Source organism: Chrysoperla carnea, chromosome 4 (genome assembly GCF_905475395.1).
Source record: "Chrysoperla carnea chromosome 4, inChrCarn1.1, whole genome shotgun sequence".
Taxonomy (NCBI): Eukaryota; Metazoa; Arthropoda; class Insecta; order Neuroptera; family Chrysopidae; genus Chrysoperla; species Chrysoperla carnea.
This window is the reverse complement of record NC_058340.1, coordinates 56,954,069-56,970,251: the sequence shown is the minus strand read 5'-3', so window position 1 is coordinate 56,970,251 and position 16,183 is coordinate 56,954,069. Positions and strand designations below refer to the sequence as shown.

The 16,183-nt window shown below is 27.8% G+C and overlaps 1 protein-coding gene across 1 annotated transcript in view; it reads left to right on the top strand.

Annotated features, from left to right (window-relative positions):
* Positions 1-16,183, top strand: part of LOC123298815 (hemicentin-1-like) — an 807,179-nt gene that overhangs the window by 670,782 nt on the left and 120,214 nt on the right. The window lies entirely within an intron of this gene.

Sequence of the window (16,183 nt, the reverse complement as noted above, 5' to 3'; positions counted from 1 at the left end):
AAATTTTTCCCTAATTTTATTTTTCTTACCTACTACTACGCTCTTCTAAATGAAAACCTTTTTTGGGTATCATAATTTTATTTCTAAATTTTTAGATTAGATTTTAATATTTGTTTTAGATTACGTACAAATAATATTGTAATTCAAAATTTCGATTATCAATCAAAAATTTTATATACAAAAAATTATTAAAGCAGATTTAAAAAATTGCAACTAAAAATGTAATTTTTAGTGTTCGGAAATTGTTTTTTACTAAAAATTTTTATTCAAAAGTCCAGATTTGTTCTTAACGTTTGTTTGTCCGATTTCAAAAAAAAAAAAATCTAAAAAAAATAATACGAAATGTAGAAGTACTTCCAAAAATTTTTCTGTAAGAATGATGTTAATAGATATTTTAATAATTCTTATATTAACAGATTTTAGTTTTTTGAAGGAAGTCTGGTAATTTTTTCATTAATTGAAGGAAATAACAGGGAGCTTGATGGTGAGAGTCTCAAACTCATCTAAGTTTATTAATTTCTTTATTTTCTCCCTTTTTTAAGGATGATCGAAGTGGAATTACATAGAAAATTTGTTAAATTTATTGTCCCCTTTTTTTAATAAACCAAATTTATATTTTCCATAAACATATTTTCCCAAGATAATAAACTAAAATGGAACCATTGTTACAAAAAGAATACCTGAGTTATATAAAATCATGTTTTCCACTTAAAGTTTTATTAACCAGAAGAGAATGAATGCAAATTTATATTGCACACAAAATATTAAATTTTTTAACAAGCAGTAACAAAAATGGTCCCGGCCCTTGCGTAGTATTTGATATATATTTCAGAACGAATGAAAATTTGATAGGCTATCGCCAGTCGGCATTTTTCTTCTACGACCATTGCGGAGTATGTATCATTGCTCGACATTACATTACTTATTTACAACAAGTCAAACATTTGTATTGATGTACCTTTTAGGTAATCTAACCATCTTGGGAATGAACCCAGTAATTTTAAAGCTATTGATAAAAATTCAAAACTGAAACAAAACTGATAAATGATGAGATAGATCTGACACAAAAGTTAATGTTTATCAATTTCTCGGGCCTATTTCAAATCGACTTTTTTAATTAACTAACCCATATAAGATTTAACATAGGTAAACGAAAATTATTGGAGTAGGCTAGGTAATGTTTTTCGTGGTAATTTTAACAATTTATGCGTGTGGCAGTTTCAACCAGCTTTTCTGGCTAAATGCCAGCATACCACGCCTGTCCCTAGACCCATATAGAGGAGCAGAAAAGTATTATATTATGAAAATTATAATAAGATTGGATAAATATTCTTGTATATAAGGTGTAATAACAACAAACATACATATTTCATTCTTTTTAACGACTTCTTCAAAACAGTTTATTTATGAAGTGTCAAAAATATTTTTTTTTTTTGTATGTTGGAACATAAAACACACACCCCATACGTAAGCGTACAAAATAATACCACTTTCTGGTATATATTATATAAAGTACCTATGGAAAAATTAGTACTCTTATATAGTAAGTTATAAAGAAAAATAAAAAAGATTTTCCATTTTTTTTTAATATTCTGATAGAAAGTTATTGCTTTTATTCCAAAAATCAAGACAAAAGATAGGGTTGCCACCTCTCCAGATTAGATCTGGAATCTCCAGAATTCTTGTAGAAATCCAACAATCGATATCATTTTTTAATTATTTGAGTAACTTGTATGTTAAATTATTTGCAGAATATTTATATAAGCCCGTCAGAGGTAGGTGGCGGGGTAAAATTAAATTTGAGGTGACTAATGCCACATTTACACATTCACAACTTCTGTTAGTAAGGACCAATCAAACGAGACACTAAAAAATATTCTGCCAAAAAAAATTGAAATCCCTAATTTTTACTATACTTACTTTAGGGTTTCAGCCAATATTGGATAATCTCCTAAAATAAAATGAAAGTCTTTCAATGATTTTTCGTTTCAGCCAGATACTCTTTGCTAGATATAAAATAAAATCCCAAAAAATATAAAGACAAAAAGAGTAAAAGTTGTATCTCTATCACCATATAGCTACTCTACTTTGGAATCTTAGTATTATATTATATACCAAAAATATTTATCTTAAACCAAGTGATAGAAAATAAATTTCACCACAAGTCATAAAAATAATGAAATCAATAACTGAAATGAATGGTCTGGTTTCTAAGTATTATGGCCACCACAACTTGATTTTCTTACTTTATATCCTTTAACGATTCGCGGGTAGGTATACCAAATATATAGTAAGCAAAGTGGTAAGGAGTTTGCACTCGAATTTACTGTTTCTTCTTCGAAGGTATAACCGTACATTACGTACGGATATGTGCTGTCGTTGATAAAATGTTATGCAACAGTAACAATAGGTGTTACCTATCATCGAGTTAAAAAATTTTTGATGAGTGTCGTTGGTTTCCATAAATGTACGTAAATACAATGTGGTGCAATAAAACTATTTTTCTCGACTGATTTGTGGATAAAAATGCCAGTCAAGGTTCCCAAACGTCGAAGTTTATGTGTAAACACAATTTTTTTATGATTTTCGTTCTTTGTTCATCCATTTACTGATATCCAGTAGTTCAATTGAAGTTAGGAATATCGCAATCTTACCTCTCGAAGAGCAGGCAAGATTTTTATAAAGAATGGGTTTTTGCCATTCAATTAAAAAACTATTATAAAGTTGGCGACCATACTGTATAAATTGTTGAGGTGCGTATTTTATTAAAACAAAATCAATAAAATGTTATATCATCTTGTAGTGTGTAATACAAGAATAATGAAAAAATAGTAGCATTTTCTCTGTTAGTTTCGTGTAAATATATTTACTGCATATTAGCATTATTTCCTTTTTAACATAAACATAAACAAAATTATTTGCTGTCTGTACGTTCTTGCTTACTGTATAAAGTATTTGATTACGAAACCGTGGTAAAAAAGTGGGTCATTTAATGACTAAAACCAGTTGTATTCTTAGAAATAAGATTTATTAAATTTAATTTCTATGCTAAAAACAAGGGAAGTTCTTTTCTAAAAACACGGGAAGTTATAGATTTGAAATTTTAAAGATTTAAAAATTTCTAGCCAATTAGAAATATGAAAGCACATGTTTAATGCTACTACTACTACTCGTCTTGGCAACCCTTAGATGATTTTTGCCGACTCCAGACTATTTAACCGACTTCAAAAAGGAGAAGGTTTTCAATTCGAATGTATTTCTTTTTAATGTTTGTTACCATAGAACTTTCGACTAGGTGAACCGACTTTGAAAATTTTTTATTTGAAAGCAAGTGCTTTTCGTGTGATCCCATTCCAATTTGATCCTGTTTTGACAATGGCGCCCATGAGAAAACCACAAAAGTCTTTAATTTGCATTAAGTATGTGCGCGACAATAGGACGAATAACTCAATATCACGCCAACCGATTTCAATGATTCTATTTTTAGTGAAAAATTAGTTAACAACAAAAAAACCGAATTCAAAAAAAAAACTATTCCAAAACAAATTAATATGCACTTAAAAATAAAAAAGTAATGCTGTTACAATTATTGTTATTTTTGGAGTCGGTGTTAGGCAAGAAAACAACATGTGAAGGAATAGATTGCTAAAGTAACTTGGCTGACACCACTCAAAAAATAACAATAATTGTAACTATTTAATTATTTTTTTACTTTTTATCGCATATGAATTTGGTATGGAATATTTTTGTTTTTTTGGAGTCGGTTTTTTTTGTTTGTTAAAAGTTTTGATTTCAACTTTCTCTATCGAGCGCTTTTTACTTGTAGTTTATTATCTTCAGCTGTTTCAAATTTTCTTCAACGCAGACCAACTAATGTTTTTTAGATTGACTTGACAAGGTTTTACTGTTTACATAGTAGTTGTTGAAACACAACAATTGTGGGTGTGAGTGAAGTAGGTATTATTATTTTCAACATTGTGCCAAATATTGTTAATACTACGTTATTATTACCTAAAAATCATTATATAATACTACGTTCTCGTTACATTCTCACCATTACGTCATCAAAACTATCTATATATAATAGCTTTCATCTACATAGGTAAATTTTACCTGGGAAAATACAATAGATTATACTTTGTGTCATAAAAGTAACGAGGCGGTTCATTTTGAAAAATGTTTCAAACAATAGTTTCAAGGATCAAAGAAATCTAGTTAGTGAACATTAAGTTTGACCCTGAGATAGTCATAAAAGTGAAGCCTTCTGGTCAACTTTGGAATTTCCGTGAAAGTCCCCAGGCTGACATAAACAAAACGTACATTAACGCTAACTTTTTTTCTAAGCCGAATATTTATGTCAGAACCCATTGCTTAGTTAGTTAGTAAATTTTTCTATAACAAGAAAGTTTTCTATATTATTCATACAAAATTATAAAAAAAGTAATGTTTCCCTTCTTTATTTTTGCTCTCGTGATATGAGCTTTTTTGTTGACAATCATCGCACAATTATTTTAAAACCTAAAAGGACACAGCCGTAAACGTTCAAAACAGATACAACTCTCCAATCGCATTTAACTCATTTCTATGCAAAATAAGAAAATTTTGATATATACTTATTTTATAGAGAATTTAAAAATCAATTTTTTTTTGGGCAGAAAAAGCCCAAAACTTCTTTGTTTCATCCCCGCTCCAGATGTAAATTTTTTTTTAATTTGAAGCTATTCGTTAAATAATCTACGTTTGTGTAAAGTCTTCCTTGCTTGTATATTTGTTAGGTTAGAGAAATAAACTGTTTTAAATGACTGTATCACTTTGTATGTACGTCATATTGAAAGTTTATAATATGCCAATTTGATCTGTATCAGTGCATTGACTGCAGACTACATTGTATGTCAATCGGCTTAAGCTTTCTAACTGTTGAAGAGATCAAATGAAAATATTATGTACTTTATGTAAATACCATTGAAAGCTTTGTCCATCAAAGTTTATCTAGCTTTTATTAACTTCCCAGTAAAAAAAGTGATTACAATGGGTCCGATTTTCACAAATACTTCTTGTCCAAATTGGTGTTGCTGAAAATTTCTATTTTGAAAATAGGACCCATTGCAATACAATATTTATAATCATAAAAACACACGGACTCGGGCTTTCTTAGCAAACCACGTCTTGTGCCATCATACGAAACCTTACTCAGTTGTAAAAAATTCCTTGTAAACTGGCAATTATTAAATAAAACACAGAAACTTTTCTTTCAATCAATATCCATACGTTTTGGTAGCAACATGTATGGCTTATAATAGAGTAATTTTAACTATTTAAGCTATTTTTCATTAATTATTTCACATTCACAAGTTATTACATATAGGTACACTCACTTTGTTATGTTTTTGTTATGAACAGGGCCGGATTTAAATTTCTGCCGCCCTGGGGCACTTTAGAAAATGCCGCCCTATGACTGAAATTTTATTTTAATAGTTTTGATATCTTATATTTTAAAAATTAGAATAACTAATTAATTGCAGAAAATTTATTATGTATTACATATTATTATTACTGTTCTTTTAAATTAAAATTAATTAGTATTATTTGATAATTCTCCAATTTTAGGAAAATTCATTGATCAATTAAAGTTTCTGTTATCAAAAAGACATACATAATTTGAAAATATTTTTAATTCTTCAAAAAAACTATATTAATTTATCAATTCCAGAAAATAAAAATATCAAATTTTATTTTTGCAAACCTTTATGGAAATAAATTAATTAAACTATTTTAATAGTTTTCACTTAAATTTCTTATAATGTACAAAATTTTGATATGATACATAATGCATAAATTATATTTCTTGAAAAATAAAATGTTTATTTAAAAGAATTAGTTAATTATTTATTGTATAGAAAATATTTTCTCACATTCCAAATTTTGCCGCCCTAGAAAATTTGCCGCCCTGGGCACTAGCCCCGACTGCCCCTAGTGTAAATCCACCACTGGTTATGAAGACTAAAACCCAACGTTAAAATGGCGAGGAATTAGTGTATAGGTAGGGTTGCCTTTTAAAAGGATATTCTGATTTGTTTAGACTAAACAGTCCATTCAAAAATGGTACCTAGTATTCTACTGCTGCATAAAATTGTTTCATGATGAACAAATAAATCCTTTGATATAATATAAAAATTAAATATAGCATATGTTAACTTCTCCACAATGACACACACAAAAAGAGAAATAGTTTTTTATACAGCCGTTGTTTTTAGTTGACAAGATATGATTTTTTTTACGTCACATACCAAACAATTCATCATATTTGTATATATGTAGACAGGCTTCATATGTGTTCGTATATGCTTTCTGTTGACATGTGTTTACATACGCATGATTACATAAGACATAAAAAAAACCTTTGTATTTATACCCAAAAAATACAATATTCCGAGTGTTCAAAAAATGTGAAGTAATCCCTAATCTGATCATTCGATCTACAAAAATAAAAAAAAAACAAGTGAAAACAAACAATTGAATGAGATAATGGTTGAAATACCATGCATAGACAGTGTTGATTAGACAATCGTTTGTTTTCTTACGACATATAAGTTAAGAAAGATAGCCACTCTTAGATACCCACACACTTGACTCACACACCTAACTGATATTTTCATACATTACATACAATTTGCGCCTAATTTACGACCTCACAGGTGATGTTTGCGAAAAAATAACATATATTTATACATACTTCGTGTCTTATCGATTTATATTCATGTAAGACCGTTTGTATATTATCGAGAAATATGCTTTTCCTCTTGATATGGAATAATTGATCTCTTTAATTATCATATAACATCCATAATTACTATATGGTAAATTCAAAAAGTTTCGAATTTTTCATAAACACGGTATATGCTTTATAATTCCAGTTAGGAAAAATTCTATGTTATAAAATTTAGAAAAAAAAAACTTTTTTTTCTGCTTATAATAAAATTATTTCACATCAGTGTGTTATCACCATTCCATTATGTTATTGGTGATGACATTGCAAAAAAAAATGTATACTTTCTAAAACATTGTGTGTATTATTTTTGTGTTAATTTTATCTCTAATCATTTTACGAGAAGAGTAAATATGAACGAACATTCCTGTCTGCATTTCAACTCAATTTATATTTTGAACAAGTGAAATTGAATAAAATCCCTTTTTTTTTTGTATGAAATTTTATCGCATAAATCTTGAACTTAAGGTAGTACGAGCGCCAAGGCAAATTTCGACTTATGGTTGAAATTATTTGTACCTTATTTTCGACTTTAAATGATACATTTTGTTATAACTTCATAAATAATGACGAAAAATAAAAATAAAATTTTCGATATCTGCCTTGGTTTTTGAAATTTTTCGATATTCAATGTTCGATATTTTGTAAATGACTCAAGATATCTAAAAATTTTCATTTTAATTCTATTTAAATCTTTATTTTTGTCTTATATTGTCAAGTTATAATATAATTCACCATCAAAATTGAAAAAAAATATTTTTTTAAAATTTGTGTCCCCATTACCGTGGTTATACATCCTTAATTAGTCGGGAAAAACGGTTTTTTTTGGTTTTCAGTAATTTATTAAGGTTTTTACTTTCATTTAAATAGTGTTTTTTTAATTTCCACCGAATAAATTGAGAGAAATCTATGGAAACATATCATCCATCTATTGTTTTACCATAAAACCGATGTTAAATATGCCTACTTTTGAAATCATTTTTTTATTTTAATAATCGGGCAACCCCCCTTACCTAAAATTTTCAGAATTGATTTAGACTTAGTCTAACTTTATATACAAATAAATCAAGCCTTTTATCCAAAATTGCCCTGGCGCTCCTACATTCTTAATTGCAGGAAGCCTTACATTTCAGCTTAAAATGTATGGTAAAAAAAAAAATTCGCGCTTTGATTCACTTTTTTAAATCAAAAGACAAAAGCTTCTTGAAGACAAATGGATAGAGAAGGAATAAGAGTAATTTAAATCAAACATTATGTCAATGACAGTTGGTAGAACTAATGTTAATGAGAATTACCAATTCCAATGTCAATTGGCAGTAGGTACATATGCCATTCATCTGGCAGTTGTCACCAATCGAATGTGATACTTTCCAAGACGAATAAAATACAAAAATAAGCGCAACTTTTTCGCATTTTCAACAGATATTTTTTATTTCACAATTTACACCGAAGAGAAGTTGCACTGATAAGGTTGGCTGATAAGTCCCCGGTCTGACACATAAATGGCGTCGCTAGTATTAAATGCATATTATTTTTATATAGTACCAACCTTCAAATGATTCGTGTCAAAATTTGACGTCTGTAAGTCAATTAGTTTGTGAGATAGAGCGTCTTTTGTGAAGCAACTTTTGTTATTGTGAAAAAAATGGAAAAAATGGAATTTCGTGTTTTGATAAAATACTGTTTTCTGAAGGGAAAAAATACAGAGTCCGGAAACTCATTATCAAGCCAAGTTTTTGCTTTCACTGTATTTTTTCCCTTCAGAAAACAGTATTTTATCAAAACACGAAATTCCTTTTTTTCCATTTTTTTCACAATAACAAAAGTTGCTTCACAAAAGACGCTCTATCTCACAAACTAATTGACTTACAGACGTCAAATTTTGACACGAATCATTTGAAGGTTGGTACTATATAAAAATAATATGCATTTAATACTAGCGACGCCATTTATGTGTCAGACCGGGGACTTATCAGCCAACCTATTATTATCAATAAAAATAAAAACGGCTTTTGTAAATAAATTGGTTAATCTACTACTGAAAACTGCATCGAAGTACAAAATAGTGTCAACGTAATTGGGTGGAAGGCAGAATCCTTTTGACATTAACTTACTTTTAAATAATTAAAATAAATATAAGTGATTCATTTTAGTTTACACTACAAGAAAAGGATGTCAAATCATACCTAGCAAACACTTTGTTAAATATGGACATAGTGAATTATCTATTTGATCAAAAGAATATTTCGTCACTGAATAGAATAAAGGCTTACATATACCCAACCGCCTATTCACGTGACATTTGTCTTGTAGATAAAAATTTGTAAATACTAAAATTTCCTTCAATATTTGAAGTACGTTTATATTTTAATCATATTAACATTTGAATACACAGCAAGAAGCCAACAAACATGGGAAAAAAATGGCAAAAATATTATTCCTACGTTCATATGTTTGTTGTTGTTATTGTTGTAACAGTCATTTAAATGATTTATTATCATGTAAACAAATGTAATATTTTATCGTTTTGATAAAAATAAGATAGATTTTTGGTGAGTGGAAAAGAAATATAAGATATAATACTTTTGAACGAGTTAACGAAAAGTTTTTCCATTCAAGTTTTCTTCTTCTATTATACACCCTACATATAGAAGTAAAGAGTAGAATATAATGTATGCAAAATGTCAGAAATCACAAACAATATTTGATTTTATCGTTTCAAGTAAACTTCGCCAAACTGTCATCGCATGACACTGTTTTGCAATTTCATGTATAAAAAAAAAAAAAAAAAAAAAAAAAAAAAAAATAGTGAGAAGCGGAACTGCGGTACTGAGGTCATGTACACCATCCCCTTTAGATGCTTATTTTGGAACTATGTCCTTAATTGTTCATTATCGTTTTGATTTGTCTGCTGGTTGGGAGTTAAAACCAAAAATAGTGCCACAAAAAAACGACACCAAAAATCGACATGTATAGGTTACTCAAGAAACTTTTTCAACCGATTCAGCTTGCCATAAACTTATGAAGAAAATGCAAAAATATTTAAACTGTCAATTCGCATTTTTGTTAAAATTTAATGTTTTTTCATTAAAAAAAAAAAAATTGAGTTGTGAAAGTTATCAGAAGTTAAAGCTAACAGAAATAAATTTCGATTTTTGCCCCAATTCCTAGATCAGTTTTTTGTATTTTTAAAATACGTATTTTCGACTACCAAGTAGTCATCATCAGTAAGAATTAGCTAGTGAATGTTACTCTTTGCTAATTTGGTGGCGGACTGCACCAAATTAGCAAAGAGTAACATTCACTAGCTAATTCTTACTGATGATGACTACTTGGTAGTCGAAAATACGTATTTTAAAAATACAAAAAACTGATCTAGGAATTGGGGCAAAAATCGAAATTTATTTCGACATATCCTAGAGTTCTCATTTATTATCTTCGATAATATTTATATTAAAGCTAACAGAGATAATTTAAAGTAAGTACAAGGAAATTTTTATGTTATGTAATAATAAATATCCAATATCGAAAATCAAACCAAACGTAATGTACGTGACTACTAAATCAGAAGTTTTTTTAAACGAATTCTACAGTTAATTCATATAGTAAAACTAAAAGTAGCTACAAAATTAATTAAATAATCGAAATAAAACAAGTATTTGACTTCCAAAATTAATACTTTAAATTTTTAGAAAAATATCATGAAAATAAATAAAGCTACATTTATAATGTAGCGAAAATGTACTGTAGTTCAAGAGGAATATAGTTCCTACCGGGTGCCCCACGGCACCTCTCTTCTTTAAAGAGAGTCGGGCAGTCAAATCTACTCCCTTCTAACTAAATTAAGAGAGGCTGTGAAAGCGAGAAAAAAAACTAGGCTTAAAAGTTAACACCCTCAAATGGTCCTAACACACTTATTTAAACTTCATAATTATTTTCAACAATCTATTCCAATTAAGAAAAGCTGTAGAGAAAAGCAAAACTTTAAAAACGTTGAAAAAGACAGTTTGTCTCCAGGAAATTCTCTTCAAATTTTTGAAATCAACCACCGGGAAAGGGCGAAAATAATTCGAGACAGTCATATTTCTAAAATCTATTAAATAGTGTTCATAACTACAAAACGGATTTATAACACACCCCACGACTCCCCGTTGTCCTTGGATACAGTGCACAAGTCTATACTTACGTGGAAAAAATGACTAAAAATTATAATACAAAAAAACAAAAAGAACAGAAATAAAATTTATATACACACACAAATAAACGGTCGAAAAGAATGAAAAATCAGAAAGTAAAATAATTTATTTACAGTGAAACAATATTTTTTTGTCTTTTTAAATGAAATTACTTTGCAAATATTTATTCTTTACTTTTCTATTTTTGAAATTTTTTGATTATAATCTAAAAAAACCTTTTTCACAAAAAAAAAAAAAAAAAAAAAAAAAATAAAATACTAAAAAACAAGCACCTACACAGACCTACTTGTTTTCGAATAATACTTCAATAACAATAATACTTCAACCTACTTGCATGCATTCTCATTTCAATACAAATGCTGTTAAGTTAATATCAATATCTACCCAGAAACACAGAATGATTAAAAGTACATGACTCTAGATATTACATCTTACCGTACATATTATATTTAATACATGAAATTTTCTTCTAAATTCAATTTTCTCCATCTTCCATCCAAAATTAAAATCTAAATAATAAAACTATAATGTCTAGATTATCCAGTTACAAGAAACATGATACTTGCCTAACTTATGAGTAGCTTAGTATAAAATTTTCTTGAAAATTCAAGATTCTAACGTAGGCGTAGCTTTTTTTTCATAACACAAATGTAAAAAATGAAAACAAACAATTGACTGAGTTAATTGTTGAAAGACCATGTATAGACAGTGTTGATTACTCTATCACATTACACATATACCTATACATATGTCCCACACTTTTAACTGATATAATACTACAATTTGCTTTAAGAATTTTTCGCAGATTCTAGAAGTACCTATATGATTTTAATGCTTTGAAGCTATTAAATTTCAAATGAAAAAAGTCAATATCAATTTTCCAAATGAAACCTTCAAATAGTTTAGTTATGGTTTTCCTATGACGCTCACCTTATATCATCAATGTTTCAAGAAAATAATTTCAACTCTTATTAAAAAACCTATCAAATGCACATAACATCGTATTGAACAACAAGGTATACAATATTGACACGAGAAATATGCATTTTACCAGGAAATCGTAAAAAACCTTTTAAAGTTTTTATAGTTTTTGATTATAAAACATAATTAGAAATTTCTAAACGGTTATTAATTTCTAATATAAGCAATGTACTATAAACTAGAAAATAATAAATCGGTAAACTTTTGTATAAAGCTCATGTCTCAATAGTCACACTTCTGGTATTTTACAGGACAGCTATTTTAACAAAATACCTTCGACAAATCTTTCATATGCATCATTTGTGTGACCGACGCATTTACAGATTTCTGTAAAAATAGTCAATATAAAATATTTCACGGTCATCTTTTCTGATATACTCAATGAATAATTACGACAATTATACATTAAAAAAATTATACAATTATACATTAGAAAACCAAACATATATTTTACCTGTTTAAAACAATCCTTACCATTATTTCGAGTGTTATAGTATATCAGTCGTTACTTTTAAACCCAGCGAAGTGGGTGGGTATCAATCTAGTAGTATAATAAATGTAAGTACTGAAATCAAATCTTCGTAAAATATTTTCTTTGAGCTTAAATATATTCATATATTCTGTTTATAAATATAGACTTTATACAGGTTACAAAAGTAAAAAGAGACCACATAACCCTTAACTTATGAACGACGAACTGTTATTAAAAAATACAAGGCTTCTTAAACAATTTGAAATTAAAAAACTTTTAACGTCAAAGTTAATTAATATGTTCATTTGACTTTTTTATACTAAAGTTTTTTAATATATACGGGTTAAAAAAAATATTATCTTTAATTAACCACACAAAACTTTTAAAAAAATATACCTGGTACTTATAAAATTAAACAAAATCAACATCTTTATTTTATTAAAAAATTACTTGAAGAAATGGTGGGACTTTAACATTATTTTTGTTAGTAGAAGACATGTCTCACAAAATCAATTATTTCAACAAAAGTTTGCCAAATATTGATACCTAATTAAGTTGGTTTTAGTGCCGTTATTTGATTGTAAAAAGAACACTTGTTCGATTTCTTAAAATTTGACTCAGTTTAGCTTCACACATTGTTTGATGGCTGATTTCTGATGTGAGTCAAACACTTGCTTGCTAAGATTATATACATTTTAATATAGAAACCAAAATTGATTAAATAATATTTAATAATTAGTATTAAAAGCAAATTAATATTAGTTTCAATGCATATTTGAAAAATTTGTATTTACATGGTTATATTAAAATGGAAGATTTGTGATATTTTGAAACACAAAAACTCGACCATTTTTCTGGATATTTAAGTGCACATAGTTTAACAAGTAAAGTTTACAAAATAAAAAAAAACCCCGAAAAATTTTTCGGGTATGGAACCCTACACTCGCACTTGAAACATATATAAGAACACTCTCCATTCAATTACCTTTTTTCTTAAAACATTTTGAAGAACCCCACTAATATTTTAGTTGTTTTCGGGTACGGAACTCTAAACTCGTACTTGCAGACGTGTATGATAGAGACACGGAGGTTGAACCCCATTGTAACATTATTATAACATCCCTTTTTTGGGTTCGGGCGTACAACAAAATATACTGACGGGAATAATTCCTGTAGTATATTTTTCGTAATGATATCTTTTATTTTTGAGCTGACATATTTAGTTTCTAAATTTTTTAACAAAATATCTAAAATAGCATTCCACTAAATTTTATAACCGATTTCTTATACATTTTTTTCTATTTGTTTTAGGTAAGCAAATTTTTGGCTATCAAGTTTATGAAAATATAATTTTTGATAAAATGTAAGTACCTAATTTACAATTTTGGATTTTGTCTCCATATACAAATCGACTTATATGGTGAGTGTTATTTTTATAATTCTCCGTAATTATTTTACAACAGGGTATTCTACTATATTTGAAAAAGTACTTTAAAATGTTTATGTTGCTAATAAAAAGCCACCAAAAATTTATTTCGGAAAAATACACACGCTTTCTTGCCAAAAACTTAAATTAATCCAATTATGTGGGTATCCAATTTGGTGACGTAATATCAGTATCATTATACGAAATAGCACAGATAAGTTTGTCAAATATATTCATAGACAACTATTTATAATAAATATAATAATTATCTATGGATATATTATACCCAGCTGTCTACACTGAACTAACTGATGGTCTATGGTTCATACCGATATGACATCACATCAGGGCTTGCCCGCGTTTTAGGTCACGTGATATACAGTTTAAAAATTACGATTTTTAATTTTAATATTATAAAATAAAAATGTGTTTTTATGACTAGAAATCAGAATATTTAAGTATATTTTTACATAAATTTTAACTTTTTTCCCATTTTATAATTTATTTTTCACTACCGAAAGTACCCTATTCGAATTAACTAAAAGAACAGGTTTTACTATATTCATAAAATATATAAGCACGATAAAAACTAGATCTACTCTCATTTTACATACATAATATCATTGAACCTGGGACCAATATTGCTATATTCTAAGTAAAAATCTTCAATGCTTAAGGATATGCTCATGATCACTGTTTATGTAAATTTGTATACCGTTCATCTTTCTCTCAAACCAATAAAAAAATTTTGTATTTGAAAATCCCAATAGGTGATATAAGGTGCTATCATTTTCTATCACTGTTTATTCTACAATCAAACGCATATCATATTTCATGTATTTCCCATGTTACTCTATCACTATATATTCCCACCTCTATAACTATGTGTATCGACATAAAATATACTTTGTATACATTATTTAGCTTTGATTCGACAAAAATATACCAATCGGAAAAATAAATGAACAAAGTTTCCGTTTCCTATGTTACTTTTCCCTGTAAATAAATGAATACATAAAATATATAAGAATATTTTTCTATATCTACACAATTTTATTCCTTTCCTTCAATTAAATTATTTATCAAATATCTATTCGTAATATTCAAACAGTTTCAAATATTGAATTTTCTTCTTATGATTCACCATAATTGAAGAATCATTTTAAAGAAAAACTGCCGAAAATAAAGGTTGATCAGATAATAGTTATACATTTTTAAATACTATTTTTTATCAAGATATTGGATAATGGCATTTTTGTTTTGAAATTCTTTCTTGTAAGCCAATGCCTCTTCTAAGTGAAAAAAGGCTAGTTTTATTTTCAAATATATGATCCAATTACACCTTCCTACCATAAATGAGACATAAGTTTTTTTATTAAATATCCTTATAAGCGGGAATTTTCGTGTCCAAGCAAATCCATTATTTTAAAAATCAACGTAGCTCATTTTTTGTTTTCCAATGACTTCGTGGATAAGCAAGAAGTAGCATTTTGGATTTAAGACTAATTACATTCAAAATGATAAGTTTGGTGTATTTTATGGTATAAAGTGCAAAAAGAAAATTTTTGCTAAAAAATGTGACATTTTTGTTACAGTAAAAATGAAAATGCCACGATTCAATGTCGAAAATAATTTCGAAAAAGTTTTGATGTCACTCACCGTTTTGATTTGATTTCAAATTAAATATGTACAAACACAATTTGATCACCCTATATTGAGGTTGAGTTCAATTTTTTCAGAATTATTTCATTTTACCTTTTTTGTTACATTTTTTAAATCACGGAATAATTATCGATTGATTTTTATTTTTATAATATACAGGTGAGAGTCTTAAGGCGGAATTTAAAAATTTGCAAAGACAATTTTTCATTAATTTTTTTATGACGATTCGAAAAAATAATACAATTTCGTTAAGGTGCATTCACAATAAAATTTCGTTTATTACATTTAAAAAAAAAATTTACGATCGTTTATCTCGTTAATAGTACATCGGATCCAAAACTGACTAGATATACGAAAATATCAGTCAATAGTTCTCTGATAATATTTGATTCTGGTAAAAAAGTTCCTTGATAAACATCAATATTTCTGTAAATAGTTTTCCAGATAAAATGGTTGAAGGAGAAACATGTTTAATTGATTTTCTACAATTTTACTAAAAATTTCCAGTTTCTTAATATTTATAAAATTGCAAGTTTTACTTTAATCCTACCCCCAACGCCCTTTTTGTCAATCAATTGCTATGCACCGATTTTATCTTGTACTTTATCCCACAACAACAAATACGATATCAATATCACATTTCATGCAAAGGAAATCAAGAACAAAAAGTGCTGGCGAAC